The sequence below is a fragment of the Triticum dicoccoides genome, chromosome 5B, assembly GCF_002162155.2.
Source record: "Triticum dicoccoides isolate Atlit2015 ecotype Zavitan chromosome 5B, WEW_v2.0, whole genome shotgun sequence".
Taxonomy (NCBI): Eukaryota; Viridiplantae; Streptophyta; class Magnoliopsida; order Poales; family Poaceae; genus Triticum; species Triticum dicoccoides.
In genome coordinates, this window is record NC_041389.1 from 437049329 (window position 1) to 437057273 (window position 7945).

Genomic DNA, 7945 nt, shown 5'->3' on the forward strand with positions numbered 1-7945 from the left:
AACAAGTAGACCAACTCTTGCCTGCATCTACTACTATTACTCCACACATCGACCGACTCCTTCCTGCATCTAGAGTATTAAGTTCACAAAGAACATAGTTACGCCTTAAGCAAGATGACATGATGTAGAGGGATAAACTCATGCAATATGATATAAACCCCATCTTTTTATCCTCGATGGCAACAATACAGTACATGTCTTGCAACCCTTTCTGTCAGTGGGTAAGAACACCGCAAGATTGAACCCAAAGCTAAGCACTTCTCCCATGGCAAGAAAGATCAATCTAGTAGGCCAAACCAAACTGATAATTCGAAGAGACTTGCAAAGATAACTCAATCATACATAAAAGAATTCAGAGAAGATTCAATTATTATCCATAGATAAACTTGATCATAAACCCACAATTCATCGGATCTCGACAAACACACCGCAAAAAGAGATTACATCAAATAGATCTCCACAAGAGAGGGGGAGAACATTGTATTGAGATCCAAAAAGAGAGAAGAAGCCATCTAGCTAATAACTATGGACCCGTAGGTCTGTGGTAAACTACTCACAACTCATCGGAGGGGCAAGGATGTTGATGTAGAGGCCCTCCGTGGTCGATTCCCCCTCCGGCAGAACGCCGACGAAGGCTCCAAGATGGGATCTCATGGATACAGAAGGTTACGGCAGTGGAAATTGTGCGTCGGGTGCTCCCTGGATGTTTTCGGGGTACGTAGGTATATATAGGAGGAAGAAGTATGTCGGTGGCCGCCCGAGGGGCCCATGAGACAGGGGGCACGCCCTACAAGGGGGGGCGCCCTCCTATCTCGTGGGAGCCTCGACTGCTTCTTGGCTTGCACTCCAAGTCCTCTGGATCACGTTCGTTCCAAAAATCATGATCCCAAAGGTTTCATTCCGTTGGGACTCCGTTTGATATTCCTTTTCTTCGAAATACTGAAATAGGCAAAAAAACAGCAATACGGGCTGGGCCTCCGGTTAGTAGGTTAGTCCCAAAAATGATATAAATGTGTAAAATAAAGGCCATAAACATCCAAAAGGGGTAATATAATAGCATGGAACAATAAAAAATTATAGATACCTTGGAGACGTATCAAGCATCCCCAAGCTTAATTCCTGCTCTTCCTCGAGTAGGTAAATGATAAAAAGAGAATTTTTGATGTGGAATGCTACCTAGCATAATTCTCAATGTAATTTTCTTTTTTGTGGCATGAATGTTCAGATCCAAATGATTCAAAATAAAAGCTTATAAAACATAAAAATAATAATGCTTCAAAGCATACTAACAAATAATCTGTCCTATCAAAATAGCATAGCCAAAGAAAGGTTATCCCTACAAAATCATATAGTTAGGCCATGCTTCATTTTCATTAAACAAAATACTCCCATCATGCACAACCCCGATGACGAGCCGAGCAATTGTTTCATACTTTTTAACGCGCTTCAGCTTTTTCAACTCTTACGCAATACATGAACGCAAGCCATGGAGATAGCACTATGGTGGTATATGGTGGTGGTTGTGAGGACAAAAAGGGAGAAGATAGTCTCACATCAACTAGGCGTATTAACGGGCTATTTGGAGATGCCCATTAATAGATATCAATGTGAGTGAGTAGGGATTGCCATTCAACGGATGCACTAGAGCTATAAATATATGAAAGCTCAACAAAAGAAACTAAGTGGGTGTGCATCCAACTTGCTTGCTCACGAAGATCTAGGGCATTTTGAGGAAGCCCATCATTGGAATATACAAGCCAAGTTCTATAATGAAAAATTCCCACTTAGTATATGAAAGTGACAACATAGGAGACTCTCTATCATCAAGATCATGGTGCTACTTTGAAGCACAAGTGTGGAAAAAGAGATAGTAGCATTGTCCCTTCTCTCTTTTTCTCTCATTTTATTTTTTTCTTTTCTTTCTTTTTTTTCTTTTCTTCTTTTTTTTATTTTTTTTCTTTGGCCTTTCTTTTTTTATTTTTGGCCTTTCTCTTTTTTTTTCTTTTTTTTCTTTTTGTAAAGTCCGAAGTCTCATCCCGACTTGTGGGGGAATCATAGCCTTCATCATCCTTTCATCACTTGGACAATGCTATAATAATGAAGATCATTACACTTATATGGATTTACAACTCAAGAATTACAACTCAAAGCTAGAACAAGATATGACTCTATATGAATGCCTCCGACGGTGTACCGGGATATGCGATGAATCAAGAGCGACATGTATGAAAATTATGAAGGTGGCCTTGCCACAAATACGATGTCAACTACATGATCATGCAAAAGAGCAATATGACAATGATGGAACGTGTCATAATAAACGGAACAGTGGAAAGTTACATGGCAATATATCTCGGAATGGCTATGGAAATGCCATAATAGGTAGGTATGGTGGCTATTTTGAGGAAGGTAAATAAAGGGTTTATGATACCGGTGAAAGTTGTGCGGTAATAATAAATGCTAGCAAAGTGAAAGGATGAATGTGCATATATCCATGGACTCACATTAGTCAAAAAAAGAACTCATATACTTATTGCAAAAGTCTACTTAGCCCTCGAAGCAAAGTACAACTACGCATGCCCTAAGAGGGATATATTGGTAGGAAAAGACCATCGCTCGTCCCCGACTGCCACTCATAAGGAAGACAATCAAAAGAGCACCTCATGCAACAAATTTGTCACACAACTTTTACCATACATGCATGCTACAGGACTTGCCATCTTCAACAAAAGTATTTCTCAATTTCATAATTACCCACTAGCATGACCTAACATTACTACCTTTATATCTCAAAACAATTATCAAGCATCAAGTTGATCATATCATCCCATTCTTTTTCTATGATAGTTTTTATTATACCCAACTTGGATGCTCATCATTCTAAGAACAACTTTGTAACCATAGCAAATACCATGCTGTTATAAAAGACTCTCAAAATAATATAAGTGAAGCATGAGAGACTAGAAATTTATTCAAAATTAAGACACCACCGTGCTCTAAAAGATATAAGTGAAGTACTAGAGCAAAAACTATCAAGCTCAAAAGATATAAGTGAAGCACATAGAGTATTCTAGCAAATTCTAATCAAGTAGGCTTCTCCCAAAAGGTGTTTACAGAAAGGATGATTGTGGTAAACTAAAAAGCAAAGACTAATATAATACACGATGCTCCAAGCAAAACACATATCATGTGGCGAATAAAAATATAGCTCCAAGTAAAGTTACCAATGAACGAAGACGAAAGAGGGGATGCCTACCCGGGGCATCCCCAAGCTTGAGCTTTTGGCTATTCTTGAATATCTTGGGGTGGCTTGGGCATCCCCAAGCTTAGGCTCTTGCCTCTCCTTATTCCATAGTCCATAAAAGCTTTACCCAAAACTTGAAAACTTCACAACACAAAACTCAACAGGAAATTTTATAAGCTCCGTTAGTGAAAGAAAACAAAACCACCACATAAGGTACTTCAATGAACTCATTCTTTATTTTTTTTGGTGTTAAACCTACTGTATTCCAACTTCTCTATGGTTTATAAACTATTTTACTAGCCATAGATGCATCAAAATAAGCAAACAACACACGAAAAACAGAATCTGTCAAAAACAGAACAGTCTGTAGCAATCTGTAACTAACGCAAACTTATGGAATTCTAAAATTCCTACCAAAATAGGACGTACTGAACAATTTGTCTATTGATCAGCAGCAAAAAGAATCAATGCAAAAGCACGTTTCTGTGATTTATTTAATTGTTTCTCGTGAGTGCAAAGTTTCTGTTTTTCAGCAGAATCAAATCAACTATCATCATAGTTTATCCTATAGGTTCTACTTGGCACAAACACTAATTAAAGGAAAAAAACACATCTAAACAGAGAGTAGATGCAAGATTTATTACTAGGCAGGAGCAAAAACAAAAAAACATACAGAAAAATTGGGTTCCCTCCCAACTAGCGCCATCGTTTAAGGCCCCTAGCTAGGCATAAAAGCAAAGATAGATCTAACGAGAGACATCTTTGGCACTTGATTCTTCAATAGAGCACTTATAATCTTTAGGGGTTTCTACCTTTTTAGCAATGATTAAACCTTTGGGCAAAAAATCAAGAAATTTGTTTGTAGCAAAAGGTTCCTTAACGATAGAAAGACAATTGGGATGAACTCTTATGGATTTGAGGTCCGCGTCTCCCTTACTAGAAGTTTCACCCTTATTTTTAGGAACATAGATAAACTTGGTGGTTTTTGTAGGGGGTTTTGGAGTGTTTTTCTTGGGAGAAAATCCCGAACCTAAGTTGGTAATTATATCCTCAAGTTTACCAATTCTAGCAGAATCAAGATCTATTTTTCCATTAACTATAGGTTGTTTCTCTTTAAGTTTTTTCAAAGTAAATCCAACCCTAGATTCATATTGGGTGATAAGATTATGAATCTTTTTATCCAAATTTTCAATCAATTCAACAGTGGCAATTTTATTTTCAATAATATCAAGCCGTTGCATAACGTGTTCTAAAGTTAAAACAGTTCCATTAACGAAAAGAGGTGGTGGGCCAAACAAATCTAACATAGCATTATAAGCATCAAACGTATGGCTACTCAAGACATCACCTCCAGTGACAGTATCAAGAACACATCTATTCCAAGGAGTGATGCCTACATAAAAATTGCAGAGAAGAACGGAAGTAGAAAGCTTCCTAGTAGATCTATTTTGAGCATTACAAATTCTATGCCAAGCATCTTTTAAATTTTCTCCCTCCCTTTGTTTAAAATTGAGGATTTCATGTTCGGGAGTAATAATGAGGATAGGAAGACTAGCCATAACGATGAGGTAAATGAACTAACACACGGGCAAACGGAAAAATGCAAGAAAAAAAAGCGAGAGAAGGAGATTGGGAGAGAAAGGGCGAATAAAACGGCAAGGGTGAAGTGGGGGAGAGGAAAACGAGAGGCAAATGGCAAATAATGTAAATGCAAGGGAGATGGGTTTGTGATGGGTACTCTATATGTCTTGACTTGAGCGAAGACCTCCCCAGCAACGGCGCCGGAAATCCTTCTTGCTACGTCTTGAGCTTGCGTTGGTTTTCCTCGAAGAGGAGAGGGTGATGGAGCAATAGTAGCGTAAGTATTTCCCTCAGTTTTTGAGAACCAAGTTATCAATCCAGTAGGAGCCTCCTCAAAAGACCCACGCACCTACACAAACAAACTGAGAACTCGCAACCAACGCAATAAAGGGGTTGTCAATCCCTTCACGGCCACTTGCGAAAGTGAGATCTGATAGAGATAGTATACTAAGATAAATATAATTTTGGTATTTTATAATATAGATGCAAAAAGTAAAGATGCAAATAAAAGTAAATTGGAAGTAAATATGATAAGATATAGACCCAGGGGCCATAGGTTTCACTAGAGGCTTCTCTCGAGATAGAATAAGTATTACGGTGGGTGAACAAATTACTGTCGAGCAATTCATAGAAAAGCGAATAATTATGAGATTATCTAGGCATGATCATGTATATAGGCATCACGTCCATAACAAGTAGACCGATTCCTGCCTGCATCTACTACTATTACTCCACACATCGACCGACTCCTGCCTGCATCTAGAGTATTAAGTTCACAAAGAACAGAGTTACGCCTTAAGCAAGATGACATGATGTAGAGGGATAAACTCATGCAATATGATATAAATCCCATCTTTTTATCCTCGATGGCAACAATACAATACGTGTCTTGCAACCCTTTCTGTCACTGGGTAAGAACACCGCAAGATTGAACCCAAAGCTAAGCACTTCTCCCATGGCAAGAAAGATCAATCTAGTAGGCCAAACCAAACTGATAATTCGAAGAGACTTGCAAAGATAACTCAATCATACATAAAAGAATTCAGAGAAGATTCAATTATTATCCATAGATAAACTTGATCATAAACCCACAATTCATCGGATCTCGACAAACACACCGCAAAAAGATATTACATCGAATAGATCTCCACAAGAGAGGGGGAGAACATTGTATTGAGATCCAAAAAGAGAGAAGAAGCCATCTAGCTAATAACTATGGACCCGTAGGTCTGTGGTAAACTACTAACAACTCATTGGAGGGGCAAGGATGTTGATGTAGGCCCTCCATGGTCCATTCCCCCTCCGGCAGAATGCCGGCGAAGGCTCCAAGATGGAATCTCGTGGATACAGAAGGTTACGGCGGTGGAAATTGTGTTTGGGGTGCTCCCTGGATGTTTTCGGGGTACGTAGGTTTATATAGAAGGAAGAAGTATGTCGGTGGCCGCCCGAGAGGCCCATGAGACAGGGGGCGCGCCCTATAGGGGGGCGCCCTCCTATCTCGTGGGAGCCTTGGCTGCTTCTTGGCTTGCACTCCAAGTCCTCTGGATGACGTTCGTTCCAAAAATCACGCTCCTGAAGGTTTCATTCCGTTTGGACTCCGTTTGATATTCCTTTTCTTCGAAATACTGAAATAGGCAAAAACAAAACAGCAATACGGGATGGGCCTCCGGTTAGTAGGTTAGTCCCAAAAATGATATAAATGTGTAAAATAAAGCCCATAAACATCCAAAAGGGGTAATATAATAGCATGGAACAATAAAAAATTATAGATACGTTGGAGACGTATGAGTTACTTCTGCTATATAGCGTTGTTTGATTTAAAATATTATCTTCTGTGCGGCTGTTTATAAAATTCTGAAAGTAGGCCAGTCGTCGGCTTCCGCTCCCATGCAACTAGTACTGGGGTGTTCGTGGAAAACCCAGACACTCTTTATCCAAATATTTGGTCCCTAAAGGAGGTGTCTGGCACAGCGAACAAGGCAATCGGACTATGCGGCTTTATAATTTTCACTTAGCCATAGAAGTCTACAATTTTAAATTTTGGCGAAGCCCCTAGAATTCGGAAGGCCGAATTGGGGTGCTATATACGCCTAAATCGGACGAGGCCGATTCCTCGCCTAGAGCGGAAAAATCTTTAAGGATTTTAAGACCTTTCGAACAACGACCAGCTCTCGCCACATCATGCCGGTCAGTTTGCGGCTTTCTCTACTGAGGTGCTTGTCCGGAAGAACTGGGACACAATCGCAGTAGTTCTCCCTGCGCTACCTTAGCCGATATAACGGAACGTAAGGTACCAAAACAAGGGAGCCAGGCTAACCCAACTATTGACCCAAGACATGATTCGAAGCTGATGCATATAGTGCTATAAGTTCGGGGTGCCGCACTGTTGAAAGTGTTCGGACTTGTCTTGCCGTATTACGGGGCGCCATAAGAAGCCCCTGGCAAACTAAACGTACCAAAGTGTACGAATGCAATAGCAAATAAACATATATAGAAAAAATGTGCAGATAGGAATAATAAGCTGACGTTGTATATAATATCCCATTGATGTACAATACATCTAAGCGTATATTTACAATGAATGCATTAAGCAGAGATAAATATGACTATTTGACATGTCCTATCCAAGGGCAGGTCGCATATAGGTATATAAAAAAGGTATTAACGATCATGAATAGATTCCACCTGGTTATTCCCTTTGTGCGCGACGCCTTTTGCCTCCTTGGATTTCTCTCCTGTGAAAGTTCGATAATCCGGCTCTTCTGGAGAGGCTGCCCGAAAGCGGGTTCCTGAAAGATAAAGGGGGTTATTAAAGTATGTTGCGGCTGACCCGCACTGTTGACTGTGCCACTATTGCTCCTCCGCCTATGCCCATGGTATTTTGAGTGCGTAATTGTGTATGCACTACAAAAAAAGACACATCCGTGACATTTTGGGCCGAACAAAAAAAAATTCTGTCATACATATGACACTTTTATGACGATAATTGTGACAAAACCCGGTATCATCATAGATGTGGTGGGCTCCTACTTCTATGACAAAAAATCATGACAGAAAATGGGCTTTTCGTCCTGGGCGGGCCGGAGATGCAGCTGCATGACATTCTTTGGGCCGTCCATG